This window comes from Artemia sp. Qi Xiang Cuo, chromosome 15 (assembly GCF_049724085.1).
Source record: "Artemia sp. Qi Xiang Cuo chromosome 15, ASM4972408v1, whole genome shotgun sequence".
NCBI classification, from domain to species: domain Eukaryota; kingdom Metazoa; phylum Arthropoda; class Branchiopoda; order Anostraca; family Artemiidae; genus Artemia; species Artemia sp. Qi Xiang Cuo.
In genome coordinates, this window is record NC_142808.1 from 1,722,411 (window position 1) to 1,750,222 (window position 27,812).

A 27,812-nucleotide genomic window follows, 5' to 3' on the forward strand; every position below is an offset into this window, starting at 1 on the left:
CAGTATTTATTGAAGGTTGGTTAAGGATGCTTGGAAAAAAATTTTCTGGGGTATATATTTTTAAATTTTTGGGATATTTCGGATTTTTGTATGACTATTCCATAGGTGTCACTATGTAGGGGTATGCCAGATTATGGCATGACGCGCTCATTTTGCCTGGGTAATGAAATTTAAACGCCGAAACCCATTTAGGCAACGAGTTTTCATCTGATGAGCCCCGATATGTGGTGATCATCTGGGAAATATAAAGTTTTTGTAGATTTAAGGTGTTATAACTTGGTTTCGGAACATAGACATATACTTATTGATGTTGATTTTGCTCTAATTTGGACTTGATTTTCAGATTATCGGATTGGATATACTGTTTTGTCCTAGGGAACTGGATGGATGAGTGGGGTCTAGACCTTGTTCAAGTGCTCATTTATATGAGTTACTAAAGTAGGAAGACAGTTTTTTTTTTTTTTTTTTTGTTTTTTTTTTTTTTTTTTTTCGGCAAGTAATTACCGTAATACATTATAGTACAGTATCAATTTTCTGTTGCATTTCGCTTGCTTGTTTGCAGTTTTACAACATAATTTCTTCATTATGTTTGCTGGACTGCAGTTAAAAGTTTCTTTTATAGACAGGCATCCCACTTTGGATTAAATGCTTAGGACAAGCTTGTGACACCAATCCGGGCATGATATAGCCCTTTATTTGACCTGCTAATGTGCCTGCCTCCACAAAACTTGGCTGCTACTGACATATAGCTTTCGGTTAGACTTGTTGTTTCAGAGGCAACACTATAGCGTTGCCTATACTAAAGGACATACGGCTCCAATGTTTTATTAAATTTTTTTTTCTTTTCCCAAAGGCACTTCATATGGAAGGGGTCATCGTAGAATTTTCAAAGGGGGCTTATTCGATTGGAAATCGAGAGTTCTAGTGCCCTTATTAATAGTCGAAAATTACTTGTTGTATGTTTTTGCTATGATTGTTTATTTAATTTCTGTTCGCTTTGGGTTTCATTTACTCTTTAATAGTAATTTCTGGTCGTTTTGAGTTTGAATTTCAAAAGGTATTTGTATCTGCTGAGCTCAAGTTTAAAATGACCTTTACTTTTCTTTGAAAAACTTAATTTTCGGCAAGTTTTTTTTAATTAATTACATAACAAAGGAGCAAATCTGCTCTCTTTGGCACATTCTCCACCCCATCTCTCAGATCCTGAAGAAGCTCTACTGGCAAGTTGTACTAAGGATTCTCTATAAAACTATTGGATAGCTGATTTTTTTTTGGGGGGAGGGAGGCAAGTATTATTACACTTTACATGATTTCCAAGGACATGATCTGGATCATGCAGAGCAAACTTTTGAAATTATTGGCCGTACACCCCTCTTGTGTTTTTTTTATCCCTCCTTGAAGGTATTTTGTAAGTTCTTGTATAATCTCTCTTTTTAAAAAGTTTTTATGTGCACCTTTGTACATTTTCATACGATTATATAGATACAATGGGTACTTTTTAGTTACATGGTTTGCATACTGTACAATCAACAATTATTCTTCAAAGATAACTCTTTTAGGTGTTTTTAAAGGAACCAAAGGTATGAGAAACCCAAACCCCAACAGGAATAGAGGCCCAGGCATGCTCAGGCATGGCACGACCAAAGTCTGAACGCACTTAGGGGGTGGAAGGAACTAGCAGGGGCGTCGCGGAGGGCTGTGGCGTCTCGAGGGGGAGACGGGGGAGGGGCGTGCCCCCCCCCCACTTTTTTGGCATTAGGTCAAAATTTTGCCGAAGGCGAAAATTTGGGTAGAAATTTTGCAAAATCGGCCGAAATTTGGCAAAATTCTTGATTTCTGCGGAAAATTTTGCATAAACCAGGTAGCGATTCAGTAAAATTTACAAAGATCACCCCGCGAATAAAACGAGCCTCGGGATGCCCCTGGGAACGAGTATATCATCCTGATTTCAAACTGCATATGGGTTGACTTCACTTACTCGTTGGAACATGCCCGGAAAAAATGCTGGAAGATCTCTGCGGAAATACAGGAATGCCATTGAACCCAGCACAAGTATATAAATATCCTTCAGTTTTAAGAGCTAGAAAGGAGTATAAGTGGTGGACTGGAGAACTTTTACTGCTTTCAGCTAGAGATTACGGATGGGCGAAAGTAGAGATGGAAAAAAGTAGACATCCAAGCGCGTGAGGAGTAATATTGATAAGGATAAATAAGAGAGAAGTATAAAAGACATAGAATAGAAAAGGAAAAATTTGTTTAAGTTTTCTTATTATCGACAGTCCTCTTGAATCCTTGACTCTTATCATTTGAATATGCTACTTGAATGTTAGATTTTCACCCAAAAGAAGTACAAGGAATCTCATGTATCGTTCAAGTGGGCGGCATCTATAGGACTTCTTGAAACAGTAAGCTCTATTGCTATAGGACAATTCGTACCTTTACGGGAACAAATAAATAGGCATGACTTTTTTACATTCATAGCTAAAAGATTACTATTAAACCAATGATTAATTTTCTCGGTCATCGTTTGTAACTTTAATATAAAGGAAAATTTATCTGTGGCTGACGCACCTAACGTACTTTTGTCAGTGAATGCACTTAATTCTTCAGGCTTATTGGATACAGCTATTGGTCCGATTTGTGAGTCATATATCTGACATAATCTGTAGCAGAGGTTTGGTCTCGTCGTAGTAAAAAGTCTATAGAGGTCATTGACGAATGAGGAGTTGTAAAGGCCAAGGAATTAAGCCCTTAAGCACTCCATAAGGAACTGAAATTTGGGCATCCGAAGCATCAGTAGCGATAGAACGACTAGTGAAGTAGGAAGAAAACCATGACAGTTATTCACCACCAGCTCTGTGATGAGACAGCTTATCGATAAGGATCTTGTGAGTCAGACTATCTAAAGCTTTAATTACATCAATGAAAATGGCTGCCAGTACGAGACCAGAGTCCAATGACTGTCGTAGGCATTTTCTGTTAAATGTTTTGCACGAAATCCAAATTGATGTTTATAGAAAACTGTTTAGCAGCGAGATAACTCATTAGCCGATTTAGTATTGGTTTTTCAAATATTAAAAAGAAACAGATAGGAGAGAGATTGGCCTGTAATTCTCTGGATCCTCATTGTCACCTTCTTTGAAAAGAGATATCACTCGTACCAACTTGAGGCACTAGGAGAATACTCCTAATTGGAATGACTTATTAAACAAATAAAATAGTGGGTTATAATTGATGGAATAATGAGCTTAATAACTAGCAGGAATTTGGTCGAAACTGGCCGAAGAATTCTTGAGGGATAAAATTATTTTATCTGATTCCTAATCTGTGACTGGCAACCATTGGATTTTTCCCATTTGTATGAAGCAGGCATAAGTGCTGACTCTGCTCAGTGACAGTAGCCATGAAAGTTCAATTAGGCTTTGGGGAAGACACTTGAAGTTATCAGCAGTTCAACTTGTTTCCAAGGTCCGACAGCTCTTTGGTGCTCGTCACCAAATCTTATTATTGCCATCTCTTTTCTAAAAACATAAGATTATAGATGACAATACCAAGAACTGTTTAAAATTATCAATTTTCTATGTGTGTTAGAGTTGAAATTACAACAAATTAAGGATTGTAGCCTAGGTTATGGTCACACATTGAATCAGTAAGTGCTAACTGATTAAGTAAAATATCTAAGTTTTCTGGTTTGTATTAAATTCATCTGTTAAGATCTAGCTAGGAAAATTTTGTTTTGTGCCTAGGCAAGGAAGCTGTTGAGGCAGGTCAATTAAACTGGTCTGGACTCCTCATTATGTATTAAGGCTACATAGCCTGAATCAGAATAAATTAGGCTAAAATTCTACTTAAGATACTTTTGGTGGTCAATATCTACGAAATCATATTATTGAGTTAGGACAAAAGTGAATACACCATTTGATGCCTTTTTTATGCTGATTACGAATATAATAAGTATTTCTATTGGAAATGAGGGTCAATATATACCAAATCATATTATTGAGTTAGGACTAAAGTGAATACACCATTTGATGCCTTTTTATGCTGATTACAAATATAATAAGCATTTTTATCGGAAATGAATTTCAGCCCCTCCCCTAAATATGCCAATTCAGGGTTAGGTTAGGTATAGCCTATATAGGCGGGGGGGATGAAATTCATTTCCGATAGAAATGCTTATTATATTTGTAATCAGCATAAAAAAAGGCATCGAATGGTATATTCACTTTATTTGAAACTCAATAATATGATTTGGTATATATTGACTGAAATGAGTTTCAGCCCCCCCCCTATATAGGCTAATTCAGGGTTAGGGTCGGTATGGCCTATATAGGGGGGGGGGGCTGAAATTCAATTCCGATGGAAATGCTTATCATATTTGTAGTCATCATAAAAAAAATGCATCAATTAGTGTATTCACTTTAGTCCTAACTCAATAATATGATTTGTTTTATATTGACCATTTTGGCTATCTTGGAAAGGGGTTAGGTTAGTAAAATGAAACTTTCAGGGATGGGTCTACAGGCTATATTATGTTCTGGGAAGGTATATTGAAGTACCTACCTCTAGAGGTAGGTACCTCTAGACCTCTACCTACCTCCACTCTTTTTCCCTCTAGAGGGTCCTGAAATTTGCCTATATGACAGGTACTTATTGAAATTTTGACCAAGCAACATTTTAACTTAATTTCCAGTTATCAGTTTCTTTTTTTCAGGCTTTAGTTCTGAAAATGTAGTTCAAGCTATTTGAGTAAATTTTTAAGCCATATAAATGTTTTTTTTTCAAAATCTAGGAAATGTATTTGCATATCTTGAAAACCATATAAATTTGGATTAAGCAAAGTTGTGAAGCTGAAAACAATTGTGGTGTACTTCATTTGGTAAATTTTTACCAAATCATATTATTGACTTACAAATAAAGTGAATATACCACTTGATGCCTTTTTATATGATCTTTCCAAATATAATAATCATTTTTGTTGGAAATGAATTTTACCCCCACCCCTATATATACCAATTCAGGGTATATATTTGCACATTAGGTTGGCAAATTTTATTTCTGGTGCAAATGGGAGGTAAATTTAAAATTTAACCCCATCCTCTTAATGTGCAAATATGTAACATGAATTGGTATATAGGGGGGGGGTTAAAATTCATTTCCGACCAAAATGATTATTATATTTAGAAAGAGCATAAAAAAGGCATTGAGTGGTATATTCACTTTATTTGTAAGTCAATAATATGATTTGGTAAAAAGTTACCCTTCATTTAAGCAGAAGATCTATTTTGCAAGGTTTCACTTTTATAAAACACAGATTTTTAAAGGTCATCAAAGGCCAAGGCCCTCTTTGAGAGAGAAGAAGTAGAGGTAGGTACTTCAAAATACGTTTCTGGGACATACTTTAGCTAGTAGACTCATCCCTGAAAGTTACATTATCCTAACCTAACCCCTTTCCAAGATAGCCAAAAGTAGCTAAAGTAGAATTATGCCTAAATTATATATGATGGTAAAAGTTAGTAATTTTCAGATTAAGGTAAATTTTCAAATTAATGTACTAGGCCTAGGCTTCTGATATAGCTAGGTCTAAGAAATAGACATAGCTGGTAAAGTTGAAACTTACCTCTCATTTACATCAGAAATAAATTTTACCCCTGGAAGGAAGGGATTGTGGAATGGGGTTGTCAAATAAACTTTGGAGGAGGCTCAGCCGATTGGAAATTAAAAGTTTCAGTGCCCTTTTCTAAGATTTAGCCTTCTTTTCAACCAATTGCTACCAAATGTGTTGTTACTGACTACTGTGTCTTTAAGAAATTCTTATTCTAGTTTAATGCCTTTTGTGTTTCAGCAGTTGTTTTGAAAAAATCTTAAGATAAATACAAAATTAGTTCTAAGGGAGGGATGAGAAGAGGTTGGAGGTATAAATTGATATATAATCTTCAGGGTTGTATCCAGGACTTTTTTTGGGGGGAGGGAGCTCCAGAACAGGCACAGTCACCTGAATCAGAATCTGAGTCTGAAGGAGAGGAGCTAGATCTGCCAACAGATCCTATTGAAGACAGTCTTAATGACTGAATGTTCTACTATTATGATCCAGTGCTTATTTAATCAAAGTGTTACAAACCACTTATTTTTACTTGTGTTTTATGCTTTTATAAATAAATGAATAATAACATGTATAGAATATGAGAAATGTGGCTGAATGCAGCTACTTAAATATGCAAGGCTGTTGAGGTAATATTTCTTAGGTATGGATATAGAAAAAAAAAATTACTAATATGATTTTACTCCCAAATAATAGTAAATTTGATTTTTCTTTTTTCTGTTTTTTTTTCTTTTTGCAAAATGAATGTCAAAATCATAAATAGCAACAAAGTCCACACTGCCTTTCCATCATAAACAATAAGTAGCACAACAGGGAAATTTTTATGCAAGACAGTGGAACACAACTTTTAAATGAATATTTCAACCCTATATCCATGGGCCATGCTCAGCAAAACAAACAAAGGAAATAAAAAACAATATAAAGGAAACTTACATTAAAATTCAGTCATTAAAACTGAAAAAAGTTTTTCTTTTTTTATAATTTTCAAAACAGCCCTAATATCATTATTTCAAGGAAGTTCAACCAGGACTTGGACCTAATGATTGAATTTTAATGTAAGTTTCTTTCATATCGTTTTTTATTTTCTTTGTTTGTTTTGCTGAGGATGGCCCTTGGATATAGGGGCAAAATATTCATTTAAAAGTTGTGTTCCACTGTCTTGTATAAAAAATTTCCTTATTTTGCTACTTATTGTTTATGTCAAAATCAGGCACTATCTAAGTGCTGAGGTATTATGCTAGGCACAAGAATACCAAAGTGATAAACTAGACTGTTAATTAAATTGATGAAACTCTAGATTAAGGGGAATTACCTTTTTTAAGGCCAGGAAAATCAGAATCATTAAAAAATCATAGGCAGAGCAATAGTGCTGCCTAAGTAAAGAAAAATGTGGGCACAATGTATTATTTTTTTTTGTGGTCTTAGACCAGGGCACTTCATATCAAAGAAGTTGTCATAGAAACTTTGAAAAGGGCCCATTCGATTGGAAATTGGAATGGTTAGTGTCCTTTTTGATAGTCAAAAGTGATTAGAGGGCAACTAAGCCCCCATGCCCATCATTCCCCCAAACACATCTAATCAAAATTTTGAGACAGCCATTTTGTTCAGGGTAGCTGATTTCCATAAAGAAAATATGTTTTTGAGGAGGATACTCCCCCACAGCCCTCAAGGCAAGGGTTTTAAGTTATGCCCTGGGGGCATATAAGAACCATGTTGGCACAATGTATTATTTTTTTTTTCCTTTAGAGCAGGGCACTTTGTATGAAAGAAGTTGTTGTAGAAACTTTGAAAAGGGCTCATTCAATTGGAAATTGGAGTGGCTTGGGCCCTTTTTAATAGTCAAAAGTAATTGCAAGGCAACAAACACCCCTTCCACGCCCACCATTTCCAAAAACACATCCAATCAAAATTTTGAGATAGCCATTTTGTTCAGCATAATTGATTTCCAGATAAAAATTATGTTTTTGAGTAGGACACACCCCACAGCCTTCAGGGCAGGGGCTGTGTTATGCCCTGGGTGCATATAAGGTTTTTATAGAAGGCACTGTTGTAGAGATTTCAAAAAAGGCTCATTCAATTGGAAATTCAAAGGGCTAGTGCCCTTTTTAATAGTCAAAATTGATTGGAGGGCAAGTAACCCCTCTCTCACCCCCACATTTTCCCCAAACACATCCAATCAAAATTCTGAGATTGCCATATTATTCAACATAGTTTTAAGTTGTGGAAATTAGGTCTTTGAGGATGACAGCCCTCAGGGCAAGGGTTTTAAGTTATGCCCTGGGGACATATAAGGTTTTTGTAGAATGCATTGTCATAGAAACTTCAAAAAGGGCTCATTTGATTAGAAATTGAAATGGCTAGTTCCCTTTTGAATAGTCGAAAGTGATTGGAGAGCACCTACCCCCCTTTTACGCCCACCATATCAACACAAACACATCCAATCAAAATTTTGAGATAGTCATTTTGTTCCAGGCAGTTTAAAATTAAGGAAATTATACCTTTGAGCATGATACTCCCCCACACAGTCTTCAGGGCAAGGGTTGTAAGTTATGCCCTGGAGGCATGTAAGGTTTTTATTGAAATCTTTGTCATAGAAACTTGAAAAACGGCTCATTTGATTGGAAATTCAAAGGGCTAGTGCCCTGTTCAATAGTCAACAGTGATTTGAGGGCAACTAACCCCCATCTCCTGTCCACCTTTTCCCCAAACACTTCCACTCAAAATTTTTAGATAGCCATTTTGTTCAGCATAGTTGATTTCCAGATAAAAAATATGTTTTTGAGGAGGACACACCCCACAGCCTTCAGGGTAAGGGTTGTAAGTTATGCCCTGGGGGAACATAAGGTTTTTATAGAAGGCGCTGTTGTAGAAACTTCAAAAAAGGCTCATTCAATTGGAAATTCAAAGGGCTAGTGCCCTTTTTAATAGTCAAAAGTGATTAGAGGGCAAGTAACCCCCCTCTCACACCCACCTTTTCCCCAAACACATCCAATCAAAATTCTGAGATAGCCATATTATTCAACATAGTTTTAAGTAGGTCTTTGAGGATGACAACCCCCCACAGCCCTCAGGGCAAGGGTTGTAAGTTATGCCCTGGGGACATATAAGGTTTTTGTAGAGTGCATTGTCATAGAAACTTCAAAAAGGGCTCATTTGATTGGAAATTGAAATGGCTAGTTCCCTTTTTAATAGTCAAAAGTGATTGGAAGGCAAGTAACAACCCTTCCGCGCCCACCATTTCAACACAAACACATCCAATCAAAACTTTTACATATCCATTTTGTTCCAGGCAGTTTAAAGTTCAGGAAATTACAGCTTTGAGCATGATACTCCCCCACACAGTCTTCAGGGCAAGGATTGTAAGTTATGCCCTGGAGGCATGTAAGGTTTTTATTGAAATCTTTGTCATAGAAACTTGAAAAACGGCTCATTCGATTGGAAATTCAAAGGGCTAGTGCCATGTTCAATAGTCAAAAGTGATTTGAGGGCAACTAACCCCCATCTCCTGTCCACCTTTCCCCCAAACACATCCACTCAAAATTTTGAGATAGCCATTTTGTTAAGTGTAGTTTATTTCCAGATAGAAATTATGTTTTTGAGGAGGACAATCCCCCACAGCTCTTAGGGCAAGGGTTGTAAGTTATGCCCTGGGGGCATATAAGGTTTTTTTTATAGAAAGTGTTGTCATAGAAACTTCGGAAAAGGCTCATTTGATTGGAAATTCAAAGGGCTAGTGCCGTTTTTAATAGTTGAAAAGTGATTGGAGGGTAACTAACCCCCCTCTCACGCCCACCTTTTCCCCAAACACATCCAATCAAATTTTTAAGATAGCCATTTTGTTAAACATAGTTGAAAGTTCTGGAGATTAGGTCTCTGAGTATGACAACCCCCCCCCCATAGCCCTTAGGGCAGGGGTTGTAAGTTATGCCCTGGAGGCATATAAGGCTTTTATTGAATGTGTTGTTCTAGAAACTTGAAAAAGGGCTCATTCAATTGAAAATTGAAATGGCTAGTTCCCTTTTTAATAGTCAAAAGTGATTTGAGGGAAACTAACCCCCCTCTCATGCCCACCTTTTCCACAAACACATCCAATCAAAATTTTTAGATAGTCATTTTATTCAACGTAGTTGAAAGTTTTGGAAATTAGGTCTTTAAGGATGACAACTCCTCCCCCCACAGCCCTCAGGGCAAGGGTTGTAAGTTATGCCCTGGGGGCATGCAAGGTTTTTATAGAAAGCAATGTTGTAAAAACATCAAAAGGGCTCATTCAATTGGAAATTGGAAGGGCTAGTGCCCTTTTAATAGTAAAATAGTTGTAATAGTAATAGAAACTCAAAAAGGGCTGATTTGATTGGAAATCGAAAGGCCTCCTGCCCTTTTTAATAGTTGAAAGGGATTGGAAGGCTTGAAATTTTTATAATAAAGATCAATGTGGGTATAATGTATTATTTTTTGTTGTTATTGTTGTTTAGACCAGGGCACTTTGTATTGAAGGAGTAATTGTAGGGACTTCTAGGAACTTCTATGTAGTTGTAGGGCTCATTCAATTGAAAACAGAAAGGGCTGATGCCCTTTTTAATAGTCAAAAGTGATTGGAGGGGAACTAATCCTGCTCCCATGCCCACCCTCCCTCCCATTTGTCTTTATGTTTAAAAACTAAATGTTACCTTAAGATTAAATCAAAATGCACTGTGTTAATGCTAATTCTCAATAAGGCATCTCAGCAGTATCCCAAGGACAACTGAGTCTGAGGGTATTATGTTCAAACTTTCAGGGCTACTTCTGCTCTTAAAATATAACCAAGTCAAAAAAGCGTTAGTGTATCCAAGCTATCAAAGAAAGTAAGCAGATTTTTTTGCAAATGGTATCAAGTTTTCCATTTCAGGTCAACTAGAGGAGGTATGAAACAAAATAAAACACTACTATTTGTGTCCAGATTTTTAAAAGGGTGTATGCTGTTAAAAATTGCTGAAAGTTTTTTCCAGCATACAAATAGCAGGCCAAACTATAAGTCTTAAAAAAACGAAAAGAGTTAAAGTATTATTTTCTTTTTCCTAAAAAGACTGTGTCAATATAGAGCAAACAGAAATTAATTAAACAAACTTTTCCCACAAAATACGTTTTTCAAAGAAAAGTAAAGAACTCCATTAAACAAAAATGAGCAAAAATAAAATCGAATTCCTTCAAATAACAAGTGTGAAACTACCACAAATCAGCATCGATAAATAAATGAAACCTAAAACGAACTGAAATTACAATAAATAACCGAGTCAAACTCAAAACAAGCAGAAATTAATATAAGTTGGGCTCAAAACCCCTATGCCTTCCCAAGGCCAGAACATAATTTACACACTACTTAAAATAATACAAATGAATGTGCATTGTCAGTTTAATATACATATATCGATATTTAGTAATCAAGATGTTAATATTATTTGATTTATTAAAGTTATAACATTTATATATTTTCTGTAAAGTGCAAATTATGTTCTGGCCTTGGGCAGGCATAGGGGTTTTGAGCCCAACTTATGTTAATTTCTGCTCGTTTTGAATTTGACTTGGTTATTTATTGTAATTTTTGTTCGTTTTGGGTTCCATTTATTTTTCGATGTTGATTTGTGGTAGTTTCATGCTTGGTAGATTCTTTGATTTTATTTTTGCTCATTTTTTGTTTAATGGAGCTCTTTACTTTTCTTTGGAAAACTTATTTTGTAGAAAAAGTTTTTTTAATTAATTTCATTAAAACTTTAAAGTGATGCTTAAAAAGAAACGCTAAACTGGTCTTGTAGTTACAGGGCAACTCTAAAACACCAATTTTATCCTATATTTCCTAGGGAGTACCATATTTTTACCAATTTTAGCTTATTTTACTAATTTTATCTTATTTTACCAATTTTACTTATCAGGTTTTTATTTTACAGTAATGTTTACAACACTATTACTGTTATAATCTAATTATTGGTAATTAATCAGCTTTAAAAGATAATTACAAACCCATAAAATCAGTAAACTTTTGTATAATGCCCAGGATATGCCCGGTTAAGTAGATGGTAAATGATAATATGCATAAGGCTGTCTATATTAACTTTTACTTTAACAATGGCTTTGCCACTTAAAATTGGCTGCAAGTAAATTGTCTAATGTGATCTTCTTTAATAGTTATTGCATTAGCAGTGTCTAATTTTGTAATGCAATGTTTCCTCCCCCAAAAATTGTATATGTGGGAACCCAGGGTAATGTGATACCTTTTTCCTCTAGTTATGGCTATAGAGCCTAGAAAAGGGTAACATATTGGTTTAAATCTTATTAATTGATTATATATTCATTTTATTAAAGTTATTTAATCTACTGGATAAGCAATTTTGAAATTAACTTTGCCATCTTTACACTGTTTTGTTCTTTATTAGGACAAATTGCCTAACAGAAGAAGAAGAAGACTCACAGTAAACATGGTAAAATTAATGAACAACTGAACTGAAATTAAACTGAACAACAACAGCAACCTTATAAGAAAATTAAAATATATTTTCTTGGGAATTATTATCGCTTCTAATCAGTACTTGTACCAAACCAATCCTGCTCAACGCATCCTCAGGGCTATACTGTGGTGTTTCTCCTCCCCATAGTGTAGTGCAGACGGTTTGATATCATTCTATTTTCCCTTCTTGTTTTAGTTTTTTGTTTTTTTTTATGTTTAAAGCTTTTTCCAATAGGCAATGTTTAGAAGTCCTCCAAAAAAAAAGTCCCACCAGATCCCAAATCCAGTTCCAGTGAAAGTGCCATAGTGAAAGATACCCATGTTGGCAGGTCAAGCACACTATCTCGAAGTTCAAATGATAGCTCCACTTTAGAGAATAGGACACTGATAAGTGTAGGGGCTAATGTAACCCTAAATGATGATAATGGGTTTCAAGAGGTCCTCTCTAGAAGCTCTAAAAAAAGGAAAAAAATCTCCCCAATCAAAGGCATTTTGCCTCTCCCTGCCCAAGATCCTCCCTCTAAAAACTTAGGAATTTACCTTAAAATTACTCCTACTACCCCCTTTGAAATAAAAGTGATCACTGCAATAAGAGTTGCACTTTTTAAATTGCTAAAATCAATGTTCTCTCTTAATATTAACCGTGATGGATCTCTGCTAATAGCTTTAGAAGATCAGAAATCAGCAGATACAATAATTAACCTAAAATCCCTTCTGAATACCCCAATTATTGCATCTAATTGGAACCCAAAACAATCACCAACAAAAATAGTAGTTTATAATGTTCCCCCAGAGATATCCACTCAGGAGTTAAAAGAAGGGCTCTCAGATAGGGCTGGAAACACAATCCCAGTTGAAGATGTTACCCAACTTGGCAAACTTAACTCTAATGGCCTAAAAACTAGTAGATCCTTCTTATTCACACTGAAGGAAAAAATTAATATCCCAGAAAAATTATTCCTATTTCGGCAAATTAAACCACACAAGGAATACAAACCTAAGCCTATCCAATGTCAGAAATGTCTCAAACTTGGACACACGACAAACAAATGCAATGAAATTCTCCGAGAGTGTAGTAATTGTAAAGCTTTCCATCCAAAAGAGCTGACAACTTGCAACAACACTCAGCCTACATGCATCAATTGCAAAGGCCTACATGAATCTACAAATAAATCATTATGCCCTGTATACAAGAAAAGAGCTCTAACCCTCCAAATAGCAACAGAAAATGCCATCCCATACCCCTTTTCAGCAATGAAAGCAAATACTGTCCAACAATACCAAATCAAGCCTGTAATGAAACCAACCATACCCCCCCAGTCAAATGCCCCCCCTGCAGCAAACACCCCAGAGCAAACCCCATCTTCCAAGCCCCCTCGCTCACATCTCGCTCCGAAGGAATCACCAAGTCACCAAGCCTCCTTGTCTGGTGAGAGGAGGTCATCCTGCCCCCCCCCTCCCATGAAGAAACAAACCAGAAACACTACCAGGAATAATTCCCTTAACCGACAAAAAGTATGCACAACCAAACATGCAATCCCCAAATAAATGAATATTCATTCCAAACTGTAATGAAGTTCCAGCAATGAACTAACATTAATTACCGAACACAAAAATCTTTGCAAAATTAGCAAAAATCTCCATCCCTTATGAGAAGCTCATTCAAGCAAAAAAAGATCTTGCTTTACTTTTAACAAAGCTGAACATTGATACAGAGCCATATGAAGAATAAATCAACAACACAACATATGTCAATACTCCAATGGAATGTAAGATCACTCACATAAAATAAGCTAAATGAACTAATATCTTTTATGAATAATAATTCCATTAATATTGCTTGCCTCCAGGAAACTCATTTAACCCAAATCAACAAATTAAGTCTCTGGGATATACTATCCTCAGAAAGGTTAGATCTTCAGAGAGGAAAGGAGGCGGGGTAGCTTTATTAGTTAAAAATAATATAAAATTTTGTGGCATCAATTTTCCAGATTTTGTAAATGACGTTGATGTAATTGGTATCAGTGTTTGGCTGAATAATTTAAAAACCTACATAATAAGCTTTTATAACCCTAATGGCCAAACTACAGATGGCATGGATTTCTTTAATTATGTAAATAATCCTAGTATGTTAAAAAATATCATTATTTGTGGAGATTTCAATGCCCACAGCCTTTTGTGGGGGAATAAACCAGCAAATAAAACTGGTAAATTCATTGAGCATATGACTTCAAATAATAATGAATTAGCTGTTGCTACCCCTCCAAACCTCAATACATATTTCAACCCCAAAAGTGGCAGATTCTCCACAATTGACCTACAAATTGTGTCATTAAATTTTTTGAACAAAATTTACATAAATAAAATTGATAGTCTATGTACTGACCACTTTGCTATAGTTTGTTCCCTAAATGAGCCTGCTGAAACTTTATCTCATACCTCCAAATATATCAACACTAAAGCAAATTAGTCTATGTTCCAAAATAAGCTAAATGATGAAATTACAAGCTTCACCCAAAGTTCATGCATTTCTAACACAGCAGTTGACACACATGCTGAAGCCTTGACATCTTTACTGATAAATACAGCTAATCATGCTATCCCTAGGACAACACCTAAGAAAACATTCCCAAAACAAATTCCTAAAGCATGGTGGACAAATGAGTGCCTAAATAAATGGAGGATAAAAAAGGCAGCTAGGACAGAATTCATAAAAAAAACCATCACCTACTACATATTTAAAAAAATTACAAGCAGAATCTAATCTAAAAAGGACTATATATAGATGCTAAATATAAATAGTGGAATAATTTTGCAAATAATTTCTCCAGAGAAACGCATGAGCCAATTATACATAAAGTCATAAGCCACATCTGTGGGAAAAAGACTTCCCCCAACCCACTTCTGTATGAGCTTATACACAATAATACCCATTATGACAATGATAATGAAAAAGCTAACCTATTTGCAACTCTTTTTGTTAATAAGCTAACATCAAATAATCAAAGCAAACTGTCCACAATTCCTATGAACCCAAGTTACCAACCACGCCCAGGATCCGAGTACATAACAAATCCAATTTCAATCCAGGAATTGAATAATGCAATACATCATATTAGGACCAAAACTAGTGGCAGCTATGACAATATACACCGTACATGGATAAAGAATCTCACACCTCCATACAAACAAGAACTGCTTAATTGTTATAATTACGCTCGGGGATCTTCTAGGTTCCCCAATATATGGAAATGTTCATCGCTCATACCAATCCAAAAGAAAAATAAACCCAATCAAAAATCAGAGTACGATAGTACCATAAAGATAACTCCTGTGATGGAAAAAGTAATGGAGAAATCGACCTATGCCAGACTATTCTGGGTTGTTGAAAAGAATAATATGATCCCTCAAACTGGATTCAGTAAACACCATTCCTCAACAGATGCTTTCATTTTGCTAACAAATGCAATAAATGAATCTTTCTCAAAAAATAATGTCCTAGTTGCAGCTTACCTAGATTTTGAAGGGGCATATGACAATGTGAACCACCAAATCCTTTTAAACAAACTTGCAAACCTTGGAGTACCCTCTAAGCTAGTATCTTTTATTAAATCCTTCATACAAGTGCGAAGTTTCATCGTTTGTGTTGGTTCAGCCTCTTCACCCCAAAAGACAATAACCAAAGGTCTACCTCAGGGAGCAGTCCTCAGTTGCTCCTATTTGCCCTATATCTCTGGGACATGAACCTACCCCACACGAATCTACAATATGCTGATGATCTGGTGCTATGGTCATCTGGCAACACCTTTCAGATAGCACAGTCAAATCTGCAAAAGTCACTTTTCCAGTTTGAAAAATTCAGATTTATCTCAACATTCAGATTTACCCATTGCACCCACCAAGTCAAAAATAATCCAATTTCACCGGAAGCAAAACCATGTTAATGCAAAACTAACTCTAAATATAACAACTATTCCAGAAGATAATCATATTAATTACCTAGGTCTCATGCTCGACCAAAAACTCAATTTTCACCTCCACATTTCAAACACAATAAGAAAATGCTATAGAAAAACAAATATACTAAAAAAACTTTTTTCCATACACTTGGTCTCAAAGGAGAAAAACTTACTCCAGACTTACAAGTCACATATAAGACCCCATTTTGACTATGGGCTCATTGTTTATGGTGCATGTGCAAAGACCGAGATGCAAAAAATTGAAACAACACAAAATGATATAGTACCTCTCAAATTTGGTCTTAGGAAACCCACAAGCACCAAGTTTCTGCTTATGGAGAGTGGATTAACAACAATAAGGGAGAGAAGTAGGTTTCTCTTGACAAAACATCATACAAAAATTGAATCAAATAGCTCACACACATTACATAATTGGTTAAGAAATCCGGCCATGTATAGAGGCATTGCAGATGAGTATGCCAATATTCAGAAGAAGTTCCCCATACCAGCAAAGTCTATTGCACCCACTTTCCCTGAATCCCCTCCATGGAATTGGTCAAGTCCCATAATAAATAATGAATTCTCAAAGTGGAATGAAGATTTAACCCCCATTGCTTTTGTTCAGAAAAAATTTGCAGAACTTAATACAATTACCTATAAAAATCACTTCCAAATATTTGTTGAAGGATCAAAAATGAATGAGAAGGTTGTAAGTGGTGTTTTCCTTCCTCACCTGAAAATTGCAATGGGTGAGAGATTATATAATAATTTATCTATAATGTCTGCTGAGATAAATGCCATAATCAAGGCATTAGAACATCTTAAGGAAAACCAACCTTTGAATGTAAAATATAAAATATTATCATATATTACGACCCTCTATCAAGCCATGAGGTGATAACGTCAGTTCCTCAGTATAAGTTGGACATTGACACTTATCATTGTCTCAGTATTATTGATAATCTTACTTCAAGTGGCATAAAGACTTATTTTCAGTACATTCTTAGCCACTCTGGCATAAGTGGTAATCATCAGGTTGATGAAATAGCAAACAATGCTATAAACATTGACCAGCCAAGTTGGAGACCAATCCCAATTAGAGATATTTACCGATGGAGGCTATCAGAAATTAATTTTAATAATATTAATCCTAACCTTTCCCCCTTTCTCAATAAGTATCTTTCTAAAATTTATCATAGAATTCGTTCAGGAACAAATGGACTAAATTTCCTTGCATTCTCATATAAGTTTTCTAATTCAAGTGGTTCAATTCCCCTGTCCCCTCTTTGCAGGCATTGTAATATGAATAATGAAACAATTGACCATTGCCAATTCGAATGTAATATGCTGACGTCTGCACAACATGCCTTGCTTTGTAAACTGTTAAAATGCTTCAAACACCACAAAATCTCACTATCAGCCAAGAGCCTAGCCAACTATACCTGCACACAGAGCACAGAAATTGATATCTATCATCTTATATTTGAACTCCTTGAGTCAAAAGATCTACTGAAAGATATCTGAGAATATCTAATAAATAAGAGACAACCAAGACAGTAGCTCTTTAGCCCACAGAGTGAAGCAAAAAGAAGAGGGCTAAATAGTACCAACTGAATAGCCCGCTTGCTGTGAATTAGAAGAAGAAGAAAGATTAATTTAAAAATTATTTGTCCAATCGGATCATGAAAAATCAATGGCTTTGCGTTATACATTTCTAACAAAATGGATTTATAGAAAGTTTTAAACCAATATTTGAACCCTTTTCTATAGCCAAAAATTAGAGAACAATGTATATGGTAATCTTTAAAAGTCTATAAAGGGCTTAAATTGAATTCCCAAGTAAAAGTTATTATTCTATTCAGAAAGAACATATAGAAAGGCATCAAGTGATATGTTCACCTAATTCATAACTCAGTATTGGAAAGGTCCCCATATTTACTGGAAACACTATAAAATTAGGAAAACAACCTTTAACAAATCCAAGAATACTCACTTGTATCATTCCTAAAAGCCCATCAATTTAACCCCCCCATAATAAGCAAAGAAACAGCCAAAGTTATATATTTCTTGGGCATTTTACCATACATCACTCTTGTTTCAACTTAATACCGATAAATTGAATCAACATTGATTAAATCAAGAATTGGAAAAATGTATGGTAAATATATAATTTAGGCTGTATATTTGCACTTTTGAGAGGTTAGGGGTAAAATAAAGGGAAGTACTTTTAGGAATGATATAAGTAATTATCTTAGAATTTTTAGTGATTTCCTCTCAATATTGAAATTTTTAAAGCTTCCCTCCTTATAATTTTATAATGCATCCCTCTCAATAGCCCCAATTGTGCATTGATACCCCAAAGAGGTTCATCCTGAATCCAAATATAGCATTCATTTGTGCCTGAATTACATATGCAATCAACTTTCCAATATTTTGAAAAACAGTTGAACCAGTTATGGTATATATTTACTTGTTAGGGTGCGGGAGTAAAGTTATTTTCCAATGCAAATTAATGTTATATATGGACTCAACAACCCTAACTAGTGAGTATCAGACCTTGATATCACAGTCTACCACATAGATTTAATGGAAAGTAAAACAAAGATCTCCAGACAAAACAATATATAAAGAATGAAACAAAAAGGTAGGAAAAGTAAATCAAAGAAATCTATTTGCCAACTCAGTTTGTCAAAAACAAAGTGTACCACAACATAACAATTGCATTAAAAAGTTTTTCTTCAGGAATGTTAAAGGTCTGAGAGAAGGTTTGTCTTCTGATATATGGATTTTTATTATTTTAATTTTTTTGCATTCTATTTATATTGATATTTTTCTATATATTTTTGATGTTCTTCGTTTTTTCTATTTATTGTTTCTTTATTATTTTTGCTGTTAGCCCCTTGTCTTTTTTTTGAATTGGTAAAATGAATTGCATTGGATGATATCTAGCCAGTCATGATTTTGAGCATTTAAGTGTTTTCTTTCGGTTTTTCTCAACTTAATATCAGAATGTGTTTCTTTTTGTTATGGTAATAAAATTGTCTGAATGAAATAAAATTTAATTGATGAAAGTGAAGGAATTAGAGAATGGTTCACACATGCAACATCCAGCAGTAACAGCACATAGTTGCACATTACCCAGGTAGTGTGGTAAGATGGATACAGTTTCCTTTTGGCAGGGAGTACAACTTTGGCAGCTCTGTTTACTGTGTATCTAAGCTGGAATATGCTTCTGGTGGTTGAGTTTGATGAGTGGCAACTGTTCTTATTAATTAGGACAGAGTTTTGTTAAGTTGTCTGACCTCTCTTAGGTGTTGCTGTAGATGTACCATCCATTTTGAACTGCAACTTGCTAATAGGTTTTGTCCAGTAGGAAGACACTTGTGAAACAGGATCCACCCATTCACAATGGAAAGGTCAAATAAGAAAAAAAAATTCTCATGGACCACTCTTTCTGAGTATATAAGTCAATCCTCTTTCAGCATATTGGCAAGATTAACATAGCTTATAAAGTGATTGTATTCCTTTACTAAGTGTGGTCTCTTTGCTTATGCTCTTTTTGCTTTCCATTCAACCTCTCATGGCATGGGTGTTTTTTTTTTTGGGGGGGGGAGGAGGTATCTGGTCTAATCGGCACTTCCAATGCGGTATAATAGAAATCTCAAAACAAAATATAAAAATATGAGGCAGTGCCATTCAGCCAGAGGGGCTGCTGTCCCCCCCTTATGGGTGCCCATGTCTCACAGGTGTTGTCTGAATCCATAGCTGCATAGATTTATATCAAGTGAGTTATTTTGTTATTATACCACTGCAACAGTCGACTGTGTTTCCACCTTTGACTTATGCAAGCCTCTCTCTTGTGCCTTCATTTTCTATCTGGTTTCAAAGCCTTTAAACTGTGTAGCCTACCTAGCCAGTGTAAGCATACCCTGGTTATTTAAAGTCTTGGCCAGTGATGAGAATTAGCTAATGTAAAAGAGCTTGCAGTTGATACGTTTTGGAATTCTCCTTGCAAGCTGATGGACAAAATCAGCATCAACCCCTAAATTACTTGTCAACTGTTCCCTTGCCAGTGCTCATTTCTAAGTCATTTAAAAGACTAATTTTTCCAGTGCTGGAGACAAACTTGTATCCCCACTTATGTTTTATTGGATTGTATTGTTTGAGTGACATTTTCTACTTTGTTGGACTTATTTGCCCATCAATTTTCAGTTTCTATCAATTTCAGTCTTCAGTCAGGCATTGACCAGTTCAGAGCTAGATAATCTGGATTTGTTTTACCATTATCTCAAAACCAACGAAATTCATATATCCAGAGTGCAGACTTGGTGCCAGTAGTGGCACTGTTCAGTGCAGATGGTGTCACCAATGGTTTTAATCCTAAGTGTGATGGCACACCAATTGAGAAGAAAAAACAAGGTGGTGATTGAGTATGTTTAAACCGCCAATCTTCCCTTCCTCTGAATGATGGTTCCAAACCACCTATAACATCACATTTTCAACCCCCTGGCTGTGAAAACCTGCATTGTACACCCAAGTGTGCTGCATAATCAACTACCCATAAATCACTTTTGAAAGCCAAGCTTCCCAATTCCCCACTTGTGCTGACTATAATAAATATATTAAACAATTTACAGATATCCAAGGAAAGTACAATATACGGTTAAAAAAGAATTCAGCTCAAGAAGCAGCTATAGCGGATTTAAAAAAAAAAAAAAAAAAAAACAAGTTGACGTGTTGCTAAATGATCTATAAAAGGCAAATGACACACTCCATGAACAAGACTGGGAAATAAAAAAAAAACTGAGTGAAGATAATAACTCCCATAATTCCCATGGCCTTGCTATTGATGATAAACCTCTAATTACAAAATGATCAAGTGACCCTTAAGTAAAAAATAACCAAATTACAAGAGGATTTAAAAGCAATGAAGCAATTGTTCTTACACTAGGGGGATCACATATCAGAGTTGAATAACTGTAGTAATAACTGTACCAAATCCCAAGAGAATATAGAAATACCTACTGTTTCTATGGCAATGGATAAAACTCTTAAATACCAAAAGTGCACAATGACTTCATTTTATACATGAATTATATCAGCAAATAATGACACAAATGTTATAAGGACTAACAAAGCAATTACCTTAAATTATCTTAAATCACATCGTCCAGCGTTTAAGGTATTATCCTGTAGGTGCTGGTTAGTATAAGATGTTGAGCCAACGCGTCGACTTCATCCCATTCTTGAAGCCATGGCCTGGATGACCAATCTTTGTCCACAGCTCCCTTGAAGGCCTCCACACTAGGGGCTGATACTGCTTCTTCCCTCAGGGATTTCCGGGGCCCCACAACCCTGTTTGGGAAGAAGTTGTTCTCTAGTCTGGTGTTGGCTAGTTTGCAGTAGAGGCTTCATGGTGTGTCCTCTAGTTCTTGTTGACTAGTCAGGTTCAAGCATATTTTGTTGCAAGAACTGAGTGTGCAGTATTTTGTACGCCATGATGACATCCCCACGCTTCTGTCGATAGAAGAGGGTAGGAAGCAGTAACTTCTCAAGGTGGGATTAGTGCCTGGATTCCTAGGGTCTGGAACACTTTGGAGGCAACTGACTGAGCATGTTGGTCATACTTCAATTCTTCATCCATCCACAAGTATCCCCAGATCTCTTTCGGCGTGGGAGGAATCAATCATCTGCCCAACACCATCTATTCCGCACATGTGATACTGACTTCTCACATTCTTTCTGCCAAAATGAATTGTCCTGTATTTCTTAATGTTCAATTCTAATCTTCAGAGTTTTGCCCAATCTGAGAGTTGGTCTGGGCCAGTTTGTAATAAGGCATGCTCTTTGGCTGTTTTTTATTTATTGCTGATGATTTTCGAATCATTGGCATACAGGCTCATTTTATTTTTGACAAATTGTGTGGCATTGTTGATACAGATGTTAAATAATATTGGAGCAAGGATCGTTCCCTGTTGGACTCCACTTTCCACTTCAATACTATCTGACTAAAATGCCTGACCGTTTTCTCCATGCACCCTTACGCTCTGCTTTCTATCTTTCAGGAATGCCATCACCCACTTAACAACCTCCTGGCTTACCCCAATTGCAATTAATTTTGCCTGTAGTCGATGATGACAGACTTTGTCGAATGCTTTTACAAAATCTAGGAGAATGAGATCTACTGGGATTCCTCTATCTAGGAGCTCAGTGACAAAATCGTAAGCATTTATCAGATTTGTATCAATTGACCGTCCTGATCCAAATCCATGCTGACTCTACATAATAAGATTGTTGGAGGTGAGGTGTCTGACAATGGCAGTATTTGCTATTCCTCCCAGAATTTGCTCAACAACAGATGTAATGCTAATAGAGCAGTAATTTGCTGGTTCTAATCGGCTGCCACCTATATAGATAGGGGTGATATTAGCATTCTGCCAGTCCTGAGGTACTATCTTTGTATCTAGGGACTTCTGGAAAAGTGCTACGAGAGGCAAGGCCAATCCTGCATGAGCTTTATGTAATGTCCAAGGGTGTCCTCCGTCAGGCCCCACAAATTTGTTCTGGTTCAGATTTCTCAGTCTAGCCTCAACATCATCTTTACTGACAATAATTGGTAACATTGGTTCATCAAGTGTATACTTGCGTTGATTGGGAAGTAGACCTCTATTGGTTGGGGTAGTGAAGACTTTTCGGAACTGATTGTTCAGTGTCTCAGCTGTGTCTTTAGGGCTGGTAATAGATGTTCCATCAACAGAAAGCTTAGTTACTGAGTGTCTTCCAGTTTTTTGCAGGGAAGTATACCTCCAAAATTTCTTCGAATTTGATTTGAAGGCATCTACAATTGCTTCTTCATACTGTCTTGTAAGTTTTATTGAAAGCTGTTGAGCCTTATTATGGAGTTACTTAAATTTATCATAATTTAACTGTGCTGGCATATTTTTATATTTCCTCCATTTCTTTTTCTGGATTGCCAGTTCATTATCATGGGTGAGAAAAGAAAGAGTTCTTGGTTTTGCATATCCACGTAGCTGTAGTATGCTTGTCCCAAGGTGATACAAGAATCTCTTTCACTTTACTCCATGATTCAGGAGCACCTGTATTCTCAATGAATGACCAATCTTGTCTTGATAATTCTTGCCTAACTTGGTTGTAATTTGTATACACATGTCTTACATGCTGATTTTTCTTAGGAAACAACCTAAGCCGGCAAGCAAGTGCAGTATGATCACTTGCTCCAAATGGCGGCTCAGGCTTCATACTAACAATCGTTTCTGGGTCTCTTACTAATGTAAGGGCAAGAACTGCCTGGTACAATGATTGATCTTGTAAGCATGCGAGAAATGGGTTAATATGACCAGCTTCTTCTTCTAAAGCATAACCCTCTGTCCATTGCACCTGGGGTAGATTAAAGTCTCCTGTTATGATTACGTTTTCATTAGTAATCCTTATAACCTGGTCAACAGAGCTGGTTAGTGCTTTTATTGATCTCACTTGGCAGGGGGCTCTATGGCTCCTATACAGACATCCTATTACAAGTTTGCTGTAATGCAACTTAATTGTTAGCCATACATGTTCTACCCAGGGTTCATACTCACTGCTTATCAAAGGTACCTACCTGAAAGGATGTTCTTGCATAAAAGGCAACGCCTCTACCTTCCTGTTTTGCAACGTTTGGGAAAAGTTTGCAACCGGGTACCTGTATTTGCGTATCTGTCAGAGGAGTTGATGTCTGCTTGGGCTCTACTTCAGTAAAGGAAAATACACACACTTCAGGTTTTAGGACCATCACTGCCTTAATTTCATCAATCTTGTTAGTTACACAATCCACATTGCTGTACATAACTTCTAATCCACCGATGGTGTTGGCAATATCGCATGACTGATAGGTGGCAGTGTCTGTACTAGTCCGACTGGAATTAGAATGTGAATCAGCACTGAAGAAGGAATTGTCCATACTTCACTTTATTTAACTGTTCACGTTCACTTTATTTATATTTTGCTGACTAACATTGGTACTGTTTGCAAAACTATTACATACACTACTATATACACGTGTGTTTTCGTAACTGTCGCTTGCTGAATGTTCATGCCTTGCGGTGGCATCACAGCCGGATTCTGCAGGTTTTTTTGCACGATCTTGTTGCCTCGGATGACTGTTTCATTCTCTCCATTGTCGCATCTCCTCTGCAGCTCAGTATATAACTTTCGCCTCACTTCCCAATCAGCTTTTGAGACATCATTTCTGAATTGCACTGTACCGTTTCTTTCAAAAGACTTTTGAAGGATGGCCTTTTTAGTTTGAAAATTCAGGACTGAAAACATGATCAGGGTGGGTGTTGAGAGTTAAACGAATGGGCTGATGTAGGGTTAGTGAGACGGTGGACATTCAAGACACTGATGTTCCCTATTCCATATTTGACAGCCAGAATGCATATTATTTATAAATCATATGCAGATGATGACATAGTTGTTATTTTTGAGAAACGTGTGAACGATGAAATGAAAGAAAACGTAAGAATAAGCAGAAAAGTAAATGTGATTTGTAACCACTTTAATCATGGTTTTTGCATGTTTTGTAAACAGTGCAAGTTTTTACATATTTGTCATAATTTTATTTAAGGGTATTTGCACATCTGATAAGTGCAGTTTTGATCATTTTGACCTTTGTTCTGTCTTATCATTGTATTAAAACCAGGTAATTTTGCTAATCTATCACCAGTGGCAGAGAGTCAGTTTGAAACCTGACTTTTTTTTAGGGCAATGCAAAAAGAGCCCGAGACCTCTTCCTCCTCTGGGTCGTGTTTCATTCCTCCATCCGTGTATCCCTCAATACCTTATACTGGGCTCTATGCCCCAGGAATTTTCCCCTCAAAACATCCTGCCTCCCCAGGAATCTTCCCCTTGAAGCTTCCCCCTACCCAGGAATTTGCGCTTGTCCAGCCAACGCACCCTCGCAGATCAATTTACTCCTCTGATACCCTTCGCCAGCCCCCTCTCAATTACATTCCCTCCAAACATGCACTCTCTTTAAACTCTTTTGATCCTCTCCGGTGTCCAAGAAGGTGATAGCTGATTTGGGCCTCCATTCTTCATTTGCCAAAATAAACCCTGCCCCTCTCCCAAAAACTCCCCATCCTATTTCTGTTTTCCAGCACCATCTTGCCCCCTCTTATCATCTCCTGTGGCTACCTTATCAATGTGACTAGGGTTTTAGAGTTCTTTCATGGGAAATTTTCCTGTAATAAATTGTAATTGTACTCCCTTGCTGTCTCCTGGTCGCATTTCATCTATATCCTTGTCCCTTTCCCCACCTCTCAATTCCCAAGATAATTCTACCCCTTACCCTGCTTCTCTGAGGTCCCATAGTACAAAATTAAAACCCCATCCAAGAATTACTCAAACTCATTGACTTTTGCGTTTCCCAAATCGTTTAACATTTCTTAAATTTTAATCAGTAATTTACAAAGTCTTAATTTTGACAAGCTCGATGTGCTGAACTCGATGTGCTTTCATAATTAAATCTTATTGATGTTACAGCTGTTTCAAAAGTACAGTCCTATGACCTGGTATCCCTTTGTCTATCAAATTATTCAGAGCTGGTTAAACTCTGTCCTTTAAATCACCCACTCGGAAAAAAGGGAGGCGGTGTCTTATTTTTTTTTACTAATAGCAACTTTTACTCCAAAATCATTCCAGTTCGTAGTTTATCTGAGTATGATGAAATCCTTTGGCTAAATATGATGCCAAAAGTACTCTCCCTTCCCTTTAATATTATTGCAAAAGCGGTCTTCTGTTATTTTCCAAACCAAAATATTGACGGGAAGCGCAACTTTATCCAGCAGCTTCAGACTAGTGTTGATTTTGTTATTGCTTAGTGTCCAAATGCAGTACTTTTTTTTAGCAGGTGACGCTAATGACCTTAATATGGATTAAATTTGCTCCTTTTTTAAAGTGAAGCAACTAGTTAAAATACCAACTACTAGGAGAAATACCTCTCTTGATCCTATTCTTACTAATACGAAGAACTGTCACAGTCCCCCCTCAGCTTTGCCTACCATTGGATGGGAGTTACCATATTTCCCTCAATAACTTATAAGCAATAACTTCTGGCTCTAACCACCCTCGTCAAAATTCTGGCCTTCTTTCTTTTGGTATGTAGCTGGATACTGAAGATTGGTCTAATATATAAAGAATTTACGAAATCTCAATGAAGAAATTGCTACTTTCCACTAAAAGCCAAATGATAAATGTCTAATTTATTCCCCCCCCCCCCCGAAAAAAAGATTTAAAAAGTGCTACAGTGATAAAACATTTGTTAATCAACCCATTAAAACACTAACTAGAAGCAAATTGAATCTTTTCAGGCATTGTAAACTGGATGAAGCTAAAAAATAAGGTCGAAGAACTTTACTAATCAACAAAAATTAGCATTCTGAGGTTAAAAAGTTGTATGGAGTCTGGACCAGCTTAACTTCAACCTACCTGAACCCTCTGAAATTACCGCCAATAATCTTGACAGATTCCTTGCTTCCATTATCCAAAGCCTTCCAGCATTATCTTATCAATTACCAACAGATGATCTTTCCCTTTCTCTTCCCTCTATTTCTCCATCTGAGATTGAAAAGAGAATTGGGAAACTAAGAAAAAATCGTTTGCATTTTGAAATCCCATTTCCTCTTATTAGATATTTCAGTGACTTCCTTTCAAAGATCTTATCTTTCCTTTTCAAAAAGATTGGTGAGTCTGAACCCTTTCCATAAATATGGAAACAGGGTTTCTTAGCCCACTTAGAAAGACAGACAGAAAGCATGGTTTTGAAGGCGTTTGTCCTATTCCTCTCACTCCTATATTCTCGAAACTAAAAAAAGGATTCCTTGCAGATTGACTAAAAGAAAAAAAATCTGCCTCCCACTACCTTGTTTTTCTTATAAACTTCATCGGGTTAATCTTCGAAAAGCTGAATTCCTGGTATTTATTCCTTAAAGTCTTAATAACTTCTGATTTATTAAAAGTAAAAACATTTAAAATGTTTTTTTTTTCAGTAAAGTGCAAATTATGTTCTGGTCTTGAGAAGGTATGAGGTTGTCAGCCCTACTCATGTTAATTGCTGACTCTTTTGACTTCACCTTCAGAAAGTATTTGTCATTGAACTCTATATTAATCCTTTCCTGGCAAAATTGGTTGCCTCCTTCTTATCAAATAGTTCACGGGCAGTCAATATCAGAACAATTATTCCAATCTCTTCCCTGTCCACAGTGGACTAGTCTAATGTACTCGCCTATATCCCCTTCTTTTTTCAGTTATGATTAATAATAGCCTTCCTAAGGAATTTTTGACAGAGGAAAATTTTTCAATGACCTAACGATGGTTGAGACTTGCTATAGAAATTATAATAAGTAACCCTATGAGTATCCTCAATGACTCCGAAATTGGGGCTTGGCCATTCGGGGCTTGTAATAGTAATTTTTTGAAATTAATATCCTATCTTGTCTTAATAACCTGACATTTCTCTAGGTGTACCTTCATAAAGTTGTCTCGAACTTTCTATTTCAAGGGACGAATTTTATCGATATTGACGTAACCAGGGTCTTGCTGAGGTTTCTGTAATACATTATCATTGAAAGGCGAAAAATTTCTTATCAGTTCAAATCTGTCACGTGACACAACATCAAATATCACAGGGTAACGAGTTTCACTTGATTAGTAGCTATGACAGGAGAACATTTTCACTATTTTTGTGAACAAACGGACTCAAATAGCAACAAAGAAC

General features: G+C 36.2%; 1 protein-coding gene across 1 annotated transcript in view; it reads left to right on the forward strand.

Moving 5' to 3' along the window:
• Positions 1–3,564: 3,564 nt before the first annotated feature.
• Positions 3,565–27,812, forward strand: part of LOC148943217 (UBX domain-containing protein 6-like) — a 71,464-nt gene continuing 47,216 nt past the window's right edge. The window contains exon 1 of the mRNA XM_089101479.1: positions 3,565–3,649. The gene's annotated coding sequence lies outside the window, so the exon portion shown is untranslated. The remainder of the gene's footprint in view (positions 3,650–27,812) is intronic.